The sequence below is a fragment of the Lissotriton vulgaris genome, chromosome 4_1, assembly GCF_964263255.1.
Source record: "Lissotriton vulgaris chromosome 4_1, aLisVul1.2, whole genome shotgun sequence".
Classification (NCBI taxonomy): Eukaryota; Metazoa; Chordata; class Amphibia; order Caudata; family Salamandridae; genus Lissotriton; species Lissotriton vulgaris.
The window spans coordinates 150,044,488-150,061,758 of NC_141691.1; positions in this window are offsets into that span (position 1 = coordinate 150,044,488).

Sequence of the window (17,271 nt, forward strand, 5' to 3'; positions counted from 1 at the left end):
CTAGAGCATGTCGTCAGCTAGTAACTTCAAGTAGGAACCAATCAAAAGGTGGGAGAGGAGCTTACTGCCTGACACACCAGCATATGTGCAAAAGTACACAGACCGCACTGGCTGCGCCAGCAGTGGAAAACACTTTCAACATTGCAAGTTACCGAAGTGTCTGCTGCTGGGCACTGGATTCGCCATAATGCATCTGAAAGAAAATGAGTGCTCCTATGCCAGGCAGCATGCTCCCCTCCCCTCTGGATTGACTCCTCCTTAGAGTTGCTCACGGATGAGCCCCTGTGGAGGCATCTACTCTCGAAGAGTGGTACTTAACCTGCAGAGACTTTGAGCAGCATTTCCGGGAATCCCTAAACGGACGTGTTACACTTTGCTGATGCTAATCCAGGCATCCACGTGCATCACCAGTGGCAAACACTTACATATTTTATCACAAAACATATATACGCAAATCTATACTGTATGCAGGCAGTGCGCGTTCTCCCTACCTCTGTAGAAAGCACCGGGCATTTCAAGGTCCGCAGGAACTGCTCACCTCTAGATCCAATATTGGCCGATAGAGGCCCTGCAGATCCGGCGCAAGAACCATGGTTATTACAGGAGTGAGAAGGCGGGCGCGGGGCTGGGGGTGGAGGGGGAGCGGGACAGCAATGAGGAGCAAACTGCAATGCTCTCAATAGATAATAAAAAGAACGGAAGGGGTGCGGCAGATAAAATTAAAGTGTGTGATGCTTGTACAAACGCATACATATTGAAAGGAGCAAGTGGCAAAAATAAAGGTTGCTTACATTAAGAAAGCGGCCAGCGCTTAGTAAATAAATTAGCGTGGCTGCTATAGTTAAAGCAGACACGCTATAATTGAAATATATACATTAGTAAGAAAAGCATTGGCCGCGCGGCAGCGAAACTGAAAGGAAGAGATAAGAAAGTCAGATGGCAGCTGCGCTCGTTCACGCACACATGCACAAAAGCTTTAGGCCAGGAAAAGCTTGTGGGTAGCACTTTTTTTACCTCCTACTAAAAGTCGAGCAGCAGCGCATGCGCTGCTCCAGGCTCGACCTAAAAATGAAATGGAAACGTTTCATGTTTCTTTTTTAAATGCATCCCGTTTTCCTTGAAGGAAAACGGGATGCATTAAGAAAAAAAAAACTTTTTGTTTAAAAAGCAGTCACAGACCTGGTTTGCGACTTGAAAATTGGTAGGGTCGTGCATCTGGCCCCATGTCCGCTTATTCTTTAAACTATGAATGTAACCACTCCTGGATCCTACACCGATTGTTATGTCTTAAACTTTGTTATGCTGTATCTAACCTGAGTCATCCCCAGGACAGGTTCCTGCCTGGTAACAGGTGTGTGTCTTAGGGGACCAGCAGAGTGTCTTAGCTCTACAGAATGTTCGTCACTTTTTTAGGTCTCGTCTAGGCAGTGTGTGCGCTGTCTCTTCGAGACATGCTGTATCTGAAAGAAACACGTTAGTTAGATTCCTTACCTCAGAAAAACCCCCAGGCGTCAGACTGTATCCCGAAAGTTGTCATCAGCAGTACCCCTTCGTGTCGGTAGGCGTCGTCTGCGGCTCCGCATCCATCAGGGCCGTGATCGCCGGGATGACTTAGTCGGAGTACTTAGACGACGCCCTCGGGCGCTGACGTCAGTTCTTTTTTCCGCGCCAGCAAGCGCAGATCTGGGAAGAGCTTACCCTTACTTTTTTTTTTACTAACTTTTTGGACAATTTTGTCTGTCTTTTTCGAATCGACTTCGACTCCTGGTGCCAGTAGGGATACCCGGTTTCAAGCCATGTGACGCCTGTCACCGACTTATGTCGGTTACCTACCCCCACTGCCGGTGTCTCTACTGTCTGGGGCCCGACCATGATGACAAGTTGTGCCCCGACTGCCGGGCCTTGACATCGAAAGCTAGGCGGGAGCAGTCCCGCAAGCTCCTCGAGATCCGGCAGTCGGCTCCGTGCTGCTCAGGGTCCCGGTCGAGGAGGAAGTCGAGGGACCGGTCGCGGAGCCGCAGTCCTCACGGTTCATCAAGAACCAAGACCTCGCACTAAGGTAAGTCGAGGTTTGGCAAAAAGAAGTCGGAGCTGCAAGGGTCGCATTGAGCTGCATTGAGTCCAGGGACCCTCCGGTCCCGGGACTCAATGTGACCCCGGGCGAGGTTCGAGACTTTCTCGTGGCCATGAGGATTCTCTTCCCGCCGTAGAGGCCTGCCGGCGCTCCTTCAGGCCCGCAGGTCCAACTGGGGGTCCTAGCAGGCCAGCGGCTTCGGCGCCGGCGCCGTCGTTGACTTCGGTCCCGACGCCGCAGGCCCCCATGGGATCCAGGCCTGGATCCCGGTCGGCGTCAGTTAACCTTACAACTCCTCCGCTGTCGCCGACACCCACGGTGCCGCTCACGGATGATGCCGTCCCTGGTTTCAGCCCCAGTCCGGTTCCGGCGTCGGAGCGGCGCCGCTCGGCTCCGGCGTCGAAGCGCACTGCTCCGACGCCGGCATCTCCGGTGTCGATTAGTGAGCCCTTCGCTTATGACCCACCTCCGTCATTTATGCCTGTTTATCAGGACACAGATGAAGGGGAGGACTGGGAGGGGTCTGAGGACCCTCTGGCACAGCAGTCCCAGTTAAGTCTGGACTGGGCATGGGCTAGGGGAGGCCAGTGGTCTAGACACTTCCCCAGACACTGGTTTTATCTCTCCTCCTTCCATGGCTACGGAGGAGGGAGCTACTTATTCTGTGGTGCTGCGCAAGGCGGCCACAGCCTTGGGCCTTAAGCTCCCTGCAGCGGCCATGAGGACTAACCCCCTCACTGATCGCTTCAACCCCCAGTAAGCTCTTCGGAGCCTTTGCTGCAGTTTAATGAGGCCCTCACTGACGTTCTGATGGGCACTTGGTCCAAGCCCACCACAGTCACTCCTGTGGATCGGAACGTGGCCCGGCGCCACCTCCCAGCTCCGGGGGACCCCTGCTTTCTGTCCGTACATCCCACCCTGAGAGTCTGGTTATCCAGGCGTCCAGGTCCCAGACTGCCTTCCCGACCTCACCACGGACCGGGAATCCAAAAGGATGGAACAGTTTGACAAGAAACTGTTTTCTTCCCTCAGTTTGGGGTTGTTAAGCATTAATACTGCATGTCTTTTTTAGACCGTTACACCCACTCTTTGTGGGATACGGTGGCGGACGTCCTGCCCCAGTGTCCGGAGGAGGCCAGGGCACGGCGTGCCCAAGCTCTTGCTGAGGGGCGGGATGCAGCACGGTATTCCATCCGATGTGGACTTGACACCACGGACTCGCTAGGTAAAGCGATGGCAACCACGGTGGCGATTCGTCGTCAAGCTTGGCTGAGGTCCACATACTTTTCAGGGGATGTCCAGAGCACTCTCATGCCTTTTGATGGCTGTTGCCTCTTTGGCTACAAGGCAGATAGCGTGCTGGAGCGCTTCAAGGACTCCAGGACTACGGCCAAGTCCTTAGGCCTGTCGGACCAGCGCCAGCAACCTTCTTGCCTTTCGCTCCTTTTGTGGCCACAGAAGGGGCACCACCGCACGTTCAACCAGCCACAGCCCGCAGAACCAGCCTCAACGCGGACGTGCATTCCGCTGTGGCGAAGTAGGGGGACAGAGAGCCCGTCAGTCCACATCCGCTCCCGCAGCATCTGCCTCAAAGCCTTCCTAGTCTGCGCATTAAGACCCATTCCACGCCAGTGGGAGGCAGAGTTCGCTATCACCTGCTCCACTGATGGACAGGTGGGTGCTGCAAATCGTCTGAAGTGGCTACTCCCTCCCCTTCGAGGCAACTCCTCCAGCCATGCCACCGCAGTACCACCGCATGTTGGGGGATCACTTGCAACTTCTACGGGAGGAGGTTATGGCCCTCTTGGCCAAGGGGGCCATTGAGCGCGTTCCTGGCCCAGAAGTGGGACAGAGTTGTTACTCCCACTACTTTCTGGTTCCCAAGAAGGGCAAAGGGGTCCTACGCCCTATCTTGGACCTCAGGAGCATCAGCGGCTTCCTCCGGAAGGAGAAGTTCAAGATTCTGACGTTAGCTCAGGTTTTGGCTGCCCTGGACCCTGAGGCTGGATGGTAGCATTGGACCTGCAGGACGCTTATTTCCACATTCCCGTCCTGCCGACCCACAAGCGTTGCCTGCGGTTCGCGGTGGGCCACAAGCACTTTCAGTTCACCGTGCTCCCCTTCAGCCTCACCAGTGCCCCTCGGGTGTTCACGAAAATGAAGGCGGTGGTCGCAGCTCATCTACGCAGATCAGGTGTTTCAGTCTTCCTCTATCTCGACGACTGGTTGTTGAAGGCAGGCTCCCCTCAAGCAGTCGTCTCCCACCTCCAGACTACGGCCAACCTCCTGCATTCGCTGGGGTTCTCCATCAATGTGCCGAAGTCACACCTGAGTCCCTCCCAAAAGCTCCTCTTTATCGGAGCGGTTCTGGACTCAGCGCAGTTTCGGGTTTATCATCCCGAGCAGCGGGTTCGGGATATTCAGGCTCAGATTCCGATCTTTCAGCCTTTATACTGAATTTCGGTTCGCTTGACCCTACGACTGCTGGGTCTTATGGCCTCCTGCATCCTGCTGATACTTCACACCAGGTGGCAGATGCAGGCTCTGCATTGGGACCTGAAGTTCCAGTGGACACATCATCAGGGCAACCTGTCCGACCACGTCCTGGTCTCGAAGGGCACTGCAAGACAGTTGGCAGTGGTGGCTCACGAACTGCGATTGGGTCAGTGGCGAATCCCTCTCCCTTCCCTAACCAAAGCACACAGTGGTGACGGATGCGTCCCTCCTGGGATGGGGCGGCCATATGGGAGAGGCGGAGATCAGAGGCCTCTGGTCTCCGACGGAGTCCTGGCTCCATATCAACCTTCTGGAGCTGTGGGTGATCCAACTTGCACTGAAGGCATTCCTTCCCCCTGTCCGGGGAAGCGTAGTGCAGGTGTTCACAGACAACACCACCGCCATATGGTACTGCAACAAGCAGGGCGGGGTGGGGTCATGGACCCTTTTGTCAGGAGGCTCTGTGCCTCTGGACATGGCTGGAACATCAGGGCATCACCCTGGTGGTTCAACACCTGGCAGGTTCTCTGAACACCAGGGCGGACTAACTCAGCCGTTGGTGCAAGATGGATCACGAGTGGTGTCTGAACTTGGACGTGGCGCAAGGTCTCTTTCAGCAGTGGGGTGAGCCTTGGTTAGATCTATTCGCCACCGAAGAGAACACGCAATGTCATCAGTTCTGCGCGTTGGAGTTTCCAAGGCGGCGCTCGCTCAGAGACGCTTTTCGGCGTGAGTGGAGTTGCGGTGTGTTATACAACTTTCCGCCTATACCACTTCTGCCCAAAGTGCTGAAGAAGATCAGGCGAGACCGGGCCCAAGTCATCCTTGTGGCTCCGGATTGCGCACGAAGATGCTGGTGTAGCGGGAATTCCGTTCTCCTACAGAACTGTGCATAGAGACCTGGAACCTCGGTGAATTAGGATGGCCCAAAACTCACCTCAGTACCCAAAATCCCCTTACCGAGCCAGCTACAGTGTCTCATTGGTCATAACAAACTACCAATGCTTAGACTGTCCAGAACATGAACTTAGATTACCTCAGGTATTGTGGAACACATGAACACTCTTTCGTTATATAATCATTGCAAACCAGAACAGGAAGTAAATGAGGACACGTGCATGTTTGAAATATTTATTTACTAATGCATGGTTCTCAAACGCAGTATCTTGTACAATACTATCAAACATATTATAAGCAACAAAGTTATCACCATAGTTATTAGTCCATAAAAGGCGAATGGTGACAGCATACTGAGATGCTAAAATGAATAGGAATTAACAACACCTAATTCACACCCTACTTATTTAGCATAGTATTTTATATCTTGAAGGTCTCATTTGGGTTTTAGCAGGGCGGGCCCATACCTCAAAATCTCAGTGGCAGAGGATCACATCATCTTCCACCAGCTCTCTGCATGCGAAGCACCATCACGTGTGTTACGTGTGTGTTCAGAACAACAATATAAAACCCGCCTTGAGCCAGATTTTGGCAGCAGCATGTGTGTTATGTCTATGGAGGTGCGAAGATCAGACCTCACAACAACATTGTGTCGAGTAATCCTTGCAGCCTTCAGCACTCACTGTGCAGACAGTGTACCGAGCAAAACTGATATCAGAGCAATAACATATTAATTCTCAAGTAAATCACGAAGCTCTTTTGGGTTGAAAGCTAAAACAACAATTATGTGTCGTGTGCAAAATGAGGCAGAAAGGTAAGATGGCGTTTAAACATTTAATAAGCTCATTCTAACTTAACACAGTATATAGAAAAGAATTAGCTATATGACACTGGTATCCCGAGCTACTCAGTATGTCAATCGATCCCCCATTCGACTGCCTCTTCAGGAGGACCTTCTGTCGCAGCAGCAGTGGACGGTCCTCCACCCGTACCTGTCCAGCCTCCACCTCCATGCGTGGAGATTGAGCGGCGGCAGTTGATGCCATCTTACTTGCCTCCTGAAGTCTGTGATGTGATTCTGGCAGCCAGGCGTCCCTCCACGAAAAAACGGTATACGCCTGCAGATGGAACAAATTTGTGGCATGGTGCACAGCAAAGGCTGTGGATCCCCTTTCCGCCCCTCTTTCTGAGGTTCCCCTCTTCTTTTCTTTCCCTGGCCCAGCAGGGCTCTGCTCTGGGCACCATCAAGGGATATCTTTCAGCTGTTTCAACCTTTTTGAGGCTTCCTGATCAGCCTTCTCTCTTTAAGTCCCCTGTTGTAAATAGGTTCTTGAAAGGCATTACTCACATGTTTCCTCCGGTTCCTTTCGTAATGCCTCAGTGGCACTTGAATCTGGTATGAACCTATCTGATGTGTGCTCCGTTTGAGCCACTCCATAACTGTCCTCTTCGTCTTCTGACTCTCAAAACTGCTTTCCTGGTTGCCATCACCTTTGTCAGAAGAGTGAGTGAGCTGCAGGATCTTTCCTCTTTTCTACCCTAGGTGGTTACTGCCTTTCACATCAGCCAGACCATTACCTTGCCCACCTTCTTTCCGCCTCCGCATCCTTCGAAGGAGGAAGAGAGGCTCCACCGTCTGGACCCAAAATGTGCGCTTTCTTTTTACTTGAAACGCACACAACAGTTACGGGTGGACGACCAACTTTTTGTTGGCTACGTGGGCCCTAAGAAGGGACGATTACATGTAATGGGGTGACCCTGTAACCCTCAGAACCTGGGTGGGTAATAAACTGAATAATAATGTTTCTGTCGGACAGAAATACAGTGTTTTAGTAATTCAACAATATTTTTTGTATACTTCGTCCCTACTCAGGATACAAAGATAGAGGTACTTCTACCAATACAAACAAACACACTGACCAAAAAGTAAAAAATGAAAGTAAATTTTTACTCATACACTTTCATATTTTGAAATTTAAACATGAATTACTCCAATTGCTGTCCCTAAAACACACTTAAAACATACATGACACACAGATTTTGTGCAAAAAAAAAGTACACAATTAAAACAAGTAAAATTGTTAATTCATATACTTATTGGCAGTGACAACTATATGTACCGTAATCTAGTAGGAACATCAATTTAATCTTGGTTCCTAAAAGATTTTGAATAGTTGATTTGTGTCAGAAGGGATTGCGTCGACGTTTCGACCCTGAGGAGCTATGCGGTGATTTAGCGCATCAAGGGCGGGTCTTCATCAGGACTGTATATATGTAGGACAGCCTCTTGCTGACCTTGCTCCACTTGGAGTCCTGGTCTCTATCTGAAGCGTACTGCCGGTCGGCCGACTCAGACAGTGTCGATGTTCCTTAAACCTCTGTAATGATTAATTATACAGGAGGTAGAATGAAGCGTTGCTCCTTTAAATTTTTTGTTCGCGTAACTGTGTCCTTAACCTTCCGATTGTCCTGATCAGCCTTCTCTCTTTAAGTCCCCTGTTGTAAATAGGTTCTTGAAAGGCATTACTCGCATGTTTCCTCCGGTTCCTTTCGTAATGCCTCAGTGGGACTTGAATCTGGTATGAACCTATCTGATGTGTGCTCCTTTTGAGTAACTCCATAACTGTCCTCTTTCGTCTTCTGACTCGTAAAAACTGCTTTCCTGGTTGCCATCACCTCTGCCAGAAGAGTGAGTGAGCTGCAGGATCTTTCCTCTTTTCTACCCAAGGTGGTTACTGCCTTTCACATCAGCCAGACCATTACCTTGCCCACCTTCTTTCCGCCTCCGCATCCTTCGAAAGAGGAAGAGAGGCTCCACCGTCTGGACCCAAAATTTGCGCTTTCTTTTTACCTGAAACGCACACAACAGTTCCAGGTGGACGACCAACTATTTGTTGGCTAAGTGGGCCCTAAGAAGGGACGGGCAGTGCACAAACTGACCATCTCTCGGTGGGTCGTTTTGTGCATCAAGGTCTGTTATTCCTTGGCTAAAAAGGATCCTCCTGAGGGGCTGTGCGCCCATTCCACTCAGGCCACGGCTGCTACTACTGCCCTGGGACGGGGAGTCCCTTTGCAGGACATTTGTCAGGCAGCTACGTGGGCCTCTCTGCACGCGTTTGCCAAGCACTACTGCCTCGACAGCCAAGTCCGGAAGGATGACTTCTTTGGCCGTTCGGTTCTCCAGGACTTCCTGGTGTGATCTTGGTTCGCAGACTCACCACCGGGGTAGGTATTGCTGGGGTATCTCTTCTAAGGTAAGGAATCTAACTAACATGTTTCTTTCAGATGCACAAGTTACTTACCTTTGGTAAAGATATATCTGTAAGAAACATTAGTTAGTTAGATTCCTTATTGCCCCACCCATCCTCCCTGTTCTGCGAACCGATATCTAGGGTGAAGGTCATCCCTTTCAGGGCCCTAGTTTCATGGCACCAGTGTCGGTTTTTACATGGCTCTGCGTTCCTGGCGCGGAAAGCTATGTACAGAACTGACGTCAGCACGCGAGGGCGGCGTCTAAGTACTCCGGCGTCATCCCAGCGATCACAACCCCGACGACTGACGTGGAGCCGCAGACGACGTCTGCCGACGCGTAGGGATACTGCTGACAAAAACTTTCCGGATCCAGTCTGTCGCCTGGGGATTATTCTAAGGTAAGGAATCTAACTAACTAATGTTTCTTAAAGATATATTGTTACCGAAGGTAAGTAACTTGTGCATCTAGGATATGGGCTTCAAAACACACATTTTTAATTGGTTCCTCTTGCTGTCCTTTAGAAATGCTGACTTTTCATTGGTGAATATGTTATGTTATAAAAAGATTTGTATCGCGCTCTAATACTCTAGAGTGTCCTGGCGCGTGCGCGGGCTGTGGAAGCAGGGCCAGGATGAATTAGATGACCAGTTTAAACAGATGAGTTTTAAAATAATTTTCAAAAAGGCAAAAGTCCTGTGTATGCTGTAGCTCCATGGGGAGGGCATTCCAGGCAGCTGCTGCTTTGACAGAAAGGGACTGGCTTCCCAAAGCGTGCCCTAAGAAACCGCGGGATGGCCAGCCGGTGCTGAGTGCCAGATCGTAAAGGGCGACTCTGCGTATACAGAACAAAACGCCTCCTCAGGTACGCTGGCCCTTGGCCATGAATGGCCCTGTGAGATAGTATAAGGGCCTTGAATTGCACCCGCTGGGCCATAGGTAGCCAATGCAGATCTTGCAAATGCTGCCGGACACTAGATCTCCAATAGATGTCAAACAGGAGTCTGGCCACGGCATTCTGTATGATTTGAAGTTTCTTAACCAGATAGCCTGGAATGCCAATGAACAAAGCATTGGTATAATCAAGGTGGGAGAGGATGAGGGCGCACGCTACCATTTCTTTAGCCTCCATCGGAATCAGGGGAAAGAATCTTCATAAGGCCTTAAGGGTCCCGAAGCAGACTCCAGTAAGTTTTTTAATGTGTTCTGCAAACCGTAGATCTTCCCCAAACCACACCCCCAAGTTCTTTGCAGGGTCACCCACAGAGCTGGGGCATGGAACATTAGGAGGCCACAAAGATTCTCTGAAGGCAGGAGGGAACTGGCCATACAGGAGTACCTCCGACTTATCCTCATTGCACTTAAGTTGGGCATGTGCAAGCCAGTGGAAGACAGACGAAAGGCAAATCTGAGCGGCCTTGGTATCCAAATCAGAATCCCTTCAAGTGAATAGCAGCTGGGTGTCATCTGCGTAGGCTATATTGTTTGCACCCAGTTCCTCCGCTAAATAATCAGGGGATGCAGATATATATTGAAGAGCAGGGGGCTCAACGTGGAGCCCTGAGGCACTCCAGTTGAAAGTTTACTCACGGAGGACGAATGGGGAGGCATCCAGACCTGCTGAGTACAATCGTCCCGGAAGGATTCTATGCACTCCAATGCAGGACCAGCAATGCTAATAGATGACAGCCGGGCAAGAAGAAGTTTGTGGGGCACCGTATCGAAGGCGGCAGAGCGGTCTAACAAAATCAGAGCCGCCCTGCCGCCTCCATCTAGGCACTCCCTGATCGCCTCAGTCATTTCCACCAGCGCAGTCTCCTTACTATAGGTGGCTCTAAACACGGATTGAGTAGGGTGCAGAGCACTAGATGTTTCCACAAAGGCCTCAAGCTGCTGGAATACCACCTTCTCACAGACTTTTGCCAAAGCTGGCAGAAGAGAGCTGGGATGATAATTTGATGGAACAGAGGGATCTAACGAAGGTTTTTTAAGAAGGGGTAAAAGTTTAGCCTGCTTCCAGCACACGGGAACTGTGGCAGAGATTGATAATCTCAGCTACCTCTGAGCAAACCACCTCAGCTACGCCAGATAAAACTCGGGCCGGGCACGGATGTGGAGGCGAGCCTGATTTCAAAGATTTCAGAATAGCTATAATGTCAGGCTCAGCCACAGGCAGAAGTTGCATAAACAGGGAGGTGGGTAGGCTAGAAATCAGAAGGGGTGCCAAAGGGGCACTCCTCTGTTCATGGAAAGAATTCCAAAGCTGTCCTGAATCTTTGCTATTTTCTCAATAAAGAAGGAAGACCGGTCCTCATACCATTGTGCAGAGGCTGGCTGAGTCCTTTGCTCCGCGCAGGGTGATAAAAAGCTCTTAACAATAGAGAAAATGTCCTTACTGTTGTTGTTAGCTCTGGTAATCTGCCCAGCATAGTAGTTACTTTTCGCTTTCCTGATAGCAGTGTAATATTCCCTCTGAGCTGTACGGAGCGCAGACTTAGCAGAAGGGCAGTACTCCAGACGCCAGCTGCGCTCCAATTTTTTACAGCCCAATTTCAGCTCTTTTAGGGCATTCGAAAACCAAGGCTACGAAGGTGGAAAACACTGTTCACCACTAGAAGCTGGTTTGGAAGTGGAGCTAACCCCTCGGCTAATCCAGGAGTCAAAGCAATCCACCGCCCCAGCAAGATCGAGAGCAGGTACTGGGCGGGCCTGAAGCAAAGCTTCAGAGAACGCCGGAAGATTAATCTTCTGGGGGCAGGTGCCAGGAAGTACGGCAGAAGTACACAGAAACTTTCCCATGGACCACGAGAACCTTATCAGATAATGATCAGACCAGATAACTTGTTCTGGTTCCCTTATAGACCGATCAAAATTAGTACCAACTAGGTCCAGTAAGTGGCCCACTGAGTGCGACGGCAACTTGACCCACTGGGTCAGCTGAGCCAGGTTGAATGAGTCCAGGAGGGCCCTGGAGTCAGGGGCTTCGGGTGCGTCCAGGTGAATATTAAAATCCCCCAGGAGTAAGAACTTGGAGAAGCGGAGGGCACAAGGAATGTTAACATCGTCCAGGGCTTTTAAAAACGCTCCAGGCGGGCGATACACCAACGTGCCTCCCAGCATGAAATGAGGAGATAAAATAAAGGTCCAAGTCCTCACCCTCCCCCAACTCACCAGAGACCTCGCTGGAAAAGGACCAAGTATCCCTGAACACCACTGCCGTTCCACCGCCTCTCCCAGTTTTCCGGTCGGCTCGGACGATTTTGTAGCCCCTTGGAATAGCATGCTCCACCACCGGGGCACAAGAATCATTCAGCCACGTCTTGGTTATGAATAAAACATCTAGTTTAGCATCGGAGAGAAGCTCATAAATATCTGCTGCGTGCTTGGCCATGGAATGGGAGTTAATAAGTGCTGCATGAATCCTAGTCTCGCTTCCAGCTGGTTGGGGGGGATCTATGCGCCTTGGCTGGAGGCAGAATTTACAAGAGGGACACGACTTAGAGAGGGCTATTCAGAACTTCCCACTGCATACATCCTTTACATTCTGAAACGTTCAGTGCCATGAGATCCTCGCGATTATACACCCTCTTACCACCCAGCACATCAGCCGGGGCTCGGGCAGTATGGCTGGCGCTGGACATTCCCGGGGCGTGGACGGGCTCAGACGGGCTTGCCTTTGGCGCACCCGCTGCACGCGTCCTCTGCGCATCCGGGATAACGTGCATTTTATGTAAAACTCCCTCCCCCAGCTAGGCCGCAGCCAACAGGCCCGCCGGGATCCAGGACTCCCACCAAGATGGCGCCCTGCCCTCCACTCATTTGGCACAAGAAGCCGCAGTGGAACGGTGCAAGGGAAGCACACCTCCTTCTCAGGTAAGTAGGGAGCACAGAAGAATATTGTTGCTAGCAAGAGTAAATTGATTTTTATTTAAAAATAAATTCAAGTGCCTTAGCGCATTAAACTGTCAGCACAGCAATGAGGGCATCCGCAATAAAAGAAGATAAAAGTAGTCCCTCCATCTGATAGAGACTACTAGCCGCAGATTCCTTCACTTAAAATTATCCCCAGGCGTGAGACTGGATCCGGAAAACTCTTTGCCACAGCATCCCTGCACGCCGGGGAGGGGCAGCATCACGCTTTGTCTTCCCACGTGACGTCAGCGAGGTCACATAAGCCCCACCCCGGCGCGCCTACTTCAGTTTTTTCCTTTTTCGCGTGCAACGCGGATCCGGTCTCTGTTCGGGCCTGTTGGGCCCCCTTTTTTTTACTCCCTCATTGTGCTATGTTTTGGTGAACAGTGTGTGAATGCCTTCGGGGTTCAAGTCTTGCACGTCGTGTGGGCGTCCAATGTCGGCTATTAACCCTGTGTTGTCTATATGTGTGAATTCACAAAACCACGTTTTTTCATGATGATCTTATCTTCACTGGATTTTAAAGCCTGCACACACCATTAAGGTGCACAAGGTGAAACGCATGTGTGATCCCCTTTGCTCTTAAGGAGGGGATGTTTGCCACTAACCATGTGTCATTCTATTTTACAGATACGACAGTAAGATACAAATCGTACAAATCGTATGTATAATGCGCATGTTCTAAATTAACAGCGCATTGTGATATAAATCCTATTTATTTAAATAATAGGAGTGGTATATACAGGCTGGACCCTGTATGGTCCTGATGAAAAGCTTGGGGAGTTTGAAACATGTCGACCAGAAAACACTGATTTAGCCCAATTCAAGGTTAAATAGCAGTGTTACCCCGTTTTAATATACCTAGCTAGGAGCAGAATAAATTGTTGAGGCCCACTAGCACGGTATTGTTAATCACACACCCACTCCACCACCACAACACTTCACACCACACATAGTCTTTCACAAATACAGTGCTCCTGCGTAGTTCGCGAGTCGCAGCACGCCCCTTTTCGTAGAGAACTGGGATGGCCCCAATGATGAAGCATGTCACCGTGGGGAAACCCCGGTGAGTGAGGGGACTCTAGAAAGAAATTTTTCTTTCTTTGGAAAACACTGACATAAATCATGCAGTAACCATACTTACAAACTAGGTCTCTGGACCCTTTACTGTGCGTTCTTGATTTCTTGGCTATTAACCCTCACCATTTGTATGTGGTGTTTAGGGGAGGATCGCGGCACCACTGATTGTGAGGCGTGCCAACAGTTGAAGCCGACGTCGCGGTGGGAGCACCACATGAAAATACTCTCCGCGTGTCTCTTAAGGCCGGCTTCATCCCTTCGTTCAGTCTCGGTGGACTATTTCAGACACGGCCGTCGTCTGCGTCCTCGTCCCTCTCCGATGTCGCTCCCTGGTGGGTGTGTGTCGCAGTTTGTCCCCGGGGGCTGGTGTTCGGCCTGCCGGGGACGTGGGCTCTCCGCGGGTGATGCGGCCCGCATGTCGTCCTCCTATCCACCGTTTCCCGGTGAAGGGGTGTCGAGAGTCCAGATGGAGACATATGCGGCGGCCTTGCAGGCCTCGCTGGCGTCTCCTCCTCCTTCCCCTCCTGGGGCGTCAGCGGATCCCTTGCATTGCGCTGGCCTTCCGCGGTGTCGCCGGTAGCTCCGGCCCCGGCGCCAACTGGTTCAGCTCCAGATTTTGAGGATGTGGTGCTGTTGGGATGCGGCCCTTCGGGGGTCCCTCCTTCGGACCACAGCACCTCTGCCTCGCCGCAAACTCCTGCAGGAGTCCCTGTAGTGTCGCGGGAGGTCGCCAGGGCTCGGGTCGCATCCCGAGCCCCTCTCGGTCCTTGGACAAGGTGGTCCTGTCTAAGGCTGAGGTGACGCTGCTACAGCGCCTGCAGCTGCTGGACCGGGCGGCGCCACAGGGGTCGGTGGACCCTCCTTGTCCCGCTCTGGGTCGAGGCTGGATGGGGACCCCTCGTCCTCCTCCGGGCCTTTCTCGTCCCTCCACGCAGGCGGCTGCTTGGCGCCGCCGCATGGATCGCCCGACCACCTCCGTCACATGCTGGGCTGAGGCTGGTGGAGGGCTTCGTGTCACTCCCCTGGTCCCTCTCGTTCCTCCACGCAGGCGGCTGCCTCAGTGGAGGTTGTCTGCGCTGTTCCGCCGCCGCCCCTTGGCAAAAGGGGGTTCTTGTTCCGCTCCGGTCCTCAGTGCAGTGTGGTTTAGGGGAGCCCTATCCGCCGTCTCCTTCGGCGCCGGATAGCGTTGCCGTCCTGCTTCAGGATAGTGAACTCCACTGCTGCAGACAGGCGTTGAGTCGCGGATTCATCTTCGGACGCTCCCTCTTCTCCGGAGGTTGGGTGCATACTGGTGTCATCCCCCCCAGGGACAGGTTGCTGCGTGGTGGCTTTTTCACCGGCGTCATCGAAGGGTGGCTCTCCGCCATTCCCGCGGCCAGGGTGCTCGCCGGAGGAGCGACAGGTCCCCCACTCTTCGGTCCCTTCTGACTTCCATGTCTGGCCTTGGCCCACCCCGTTTGGCTACGGGGATGGCCTCCTTAGATTGCTTCCGTCCCCCACGGAGGAGCTGCTTTCTCCACCGCGGGTCCCTACGGAGGCGGGTGCTGCCATCGCTCACGCGTTGTCCACGGCTGTGGCATTCTACTCATGGGTGACCCGGTTGCACATTTTCCGGCAGACCATCTCTTGGAGGTTCTCCACCAGGGATCTGGTGGGAGGCAGCTGTTGCTTCCCTTTAAGGGTTCGCTTCTTTTTTCCCTGACAGGGGCCTGGAGGCACCCCGCCTCAGGGGATTCGATGCCTCAACAACTTCTGCACCCGCACCTTCCGGCGCCGCGTGACCCGGCATGTCTTTCCCCCCACCCCTCTGCCTCAAGTCCACTTTTGCGGACTGCTTGTCCTTCCCTGCCGCCACTGTTGACTCTGACGTCCAGGGAGGCTCACATTCTGGATTCTTGGGGGCACAACATGTTCGCCTCGACCAGCGCTGCCCTGCGGGCCCTTAACACCTTTTGTGTGTTGGCTAGGGCCACCTCTTGTTTGTGGGATTTGGCTGAGTCCTTGGGATCCGCAGCTTCATAGGAGACTGTTCAGTTGGACTTACGGCATCATGCGTTGGATGGCCGGGAACTAGCGGCGTTTAATCTCCGCCCGGCTCTGGACATCTCGGAGTTGCCGGGCCATGGCTTTCTCAGTCGCCCTCCGTCGCCATGCTTGGCGTCGGGATGGCGTGTTCCCTGAAAATGTTCGGGAGTGGCTGATTGATCTTCCATTAGATGGTACCCTGTTGTTCCATGCCCGGCGGACTCCACCATCCAGAGGTTCTTGGCAGGGCTCCGTCCTCCTCCTCCTCCTTATCCTCCTCCTTCCCCTCCTCAGTGATTGCTGAGTTGAGCTAGTTCTGGACCTTCTTTTGGGCCGGTTGCCCTTGTTGTGGAGTGTGTTTTATGGCCACTCAAGTCCTCCTTGTTGGAACTGTGGCGTTGTTGGCTGCTGGACGGTCCCCTTCGTTGACCGTGGGGTTTTGCTGGAATTGTCTGTACGGACTTGGCCCTCGGATCAGGCCTTCTGTTTTCTCTCAGGCTGCTTGACAAGCCTTCCGCCGGGGGGTTTTCCCCGTGGCTCTTTCGTTTCTTCCTCTGCTGCAAAAGTTTCTTCCAAAGAGGGTTCCCATGTCTTGGGACTTATCTTACCCTATGTAGGGTAGTGGTAGCTGTTATATAGCTTGCAATCTGCTAGGGAGTTAGGATCGCCTTTGGGCCCATGCTCTCCGTGGCGTTTACGTTGTTGCTATTGCTTCTTTAGGCCTTGTACGCGGACCCCTCATAGTGGTGTGTCCGGGCCTTTCCTCACCTTCCCGCTCCTGTCCTGCGGGCTGGGATGATTCTGTGTTTTTCCCTTGTCAGGCGTTGCTTGCCCAGTTTTCTTGGGGCCCCGGGCTGTTGTTCTTGCTTTCGGCGGCTTATTACTGTTGGCGCTGCTCTGTCAGGTCTGTTGCCTTCCGTCTAGGGTGGCTCGCCTTCTTTTCCCTCGTTTCCTTGGGCCCTCTGGGCTTTCTTCTCCTCTTCCGTGTCCTGGCATTGGATGGAAGCTCTGTTGCCCTGTGATGGAGTGGGGTGCTTCGGCCTCTCTGGCCTTGCCCTTGGCTCTAATGTTGTGAGTGTATGGGCTTCTTTTTTCTTCCTACATCCCTCTGGCGGTCGGTGGTGTTCTGCGTGTAGGGGTTCCTCTTGCCTGGGGGGGGACAGGGCTTTCGCTTGTCTGTGGCTCGGGTCCCCTGTAGGGCCCTCTGTGATGTCTAGGCTGGTGGGGTCCTTTCGCAGTCCCTCCTTCCCCCTGGGTATTGCTAGGGTATCTATTACACGTAAAGGAATCTGCGGCTAGTAGTCCCTATCAGATGTACGAGTTACTTACCTTCGGTAACAATGTATCTGGTAGAGACGATTCTAGCCGCAGATTCCTTCACGACGCACCCTTCCTCCCCGTTCTGCGAGGACCTTTGACTTGGTCTTCTGCACTCGCCTCCCGGTGGATGGCTATGCCTTCTGTAAGTGCATTCTTTCGTCCTTTTTGACTGGAGGATACGTCTTGCAGGAAGGGTTTATCGGTGCTCCTGTGCCCC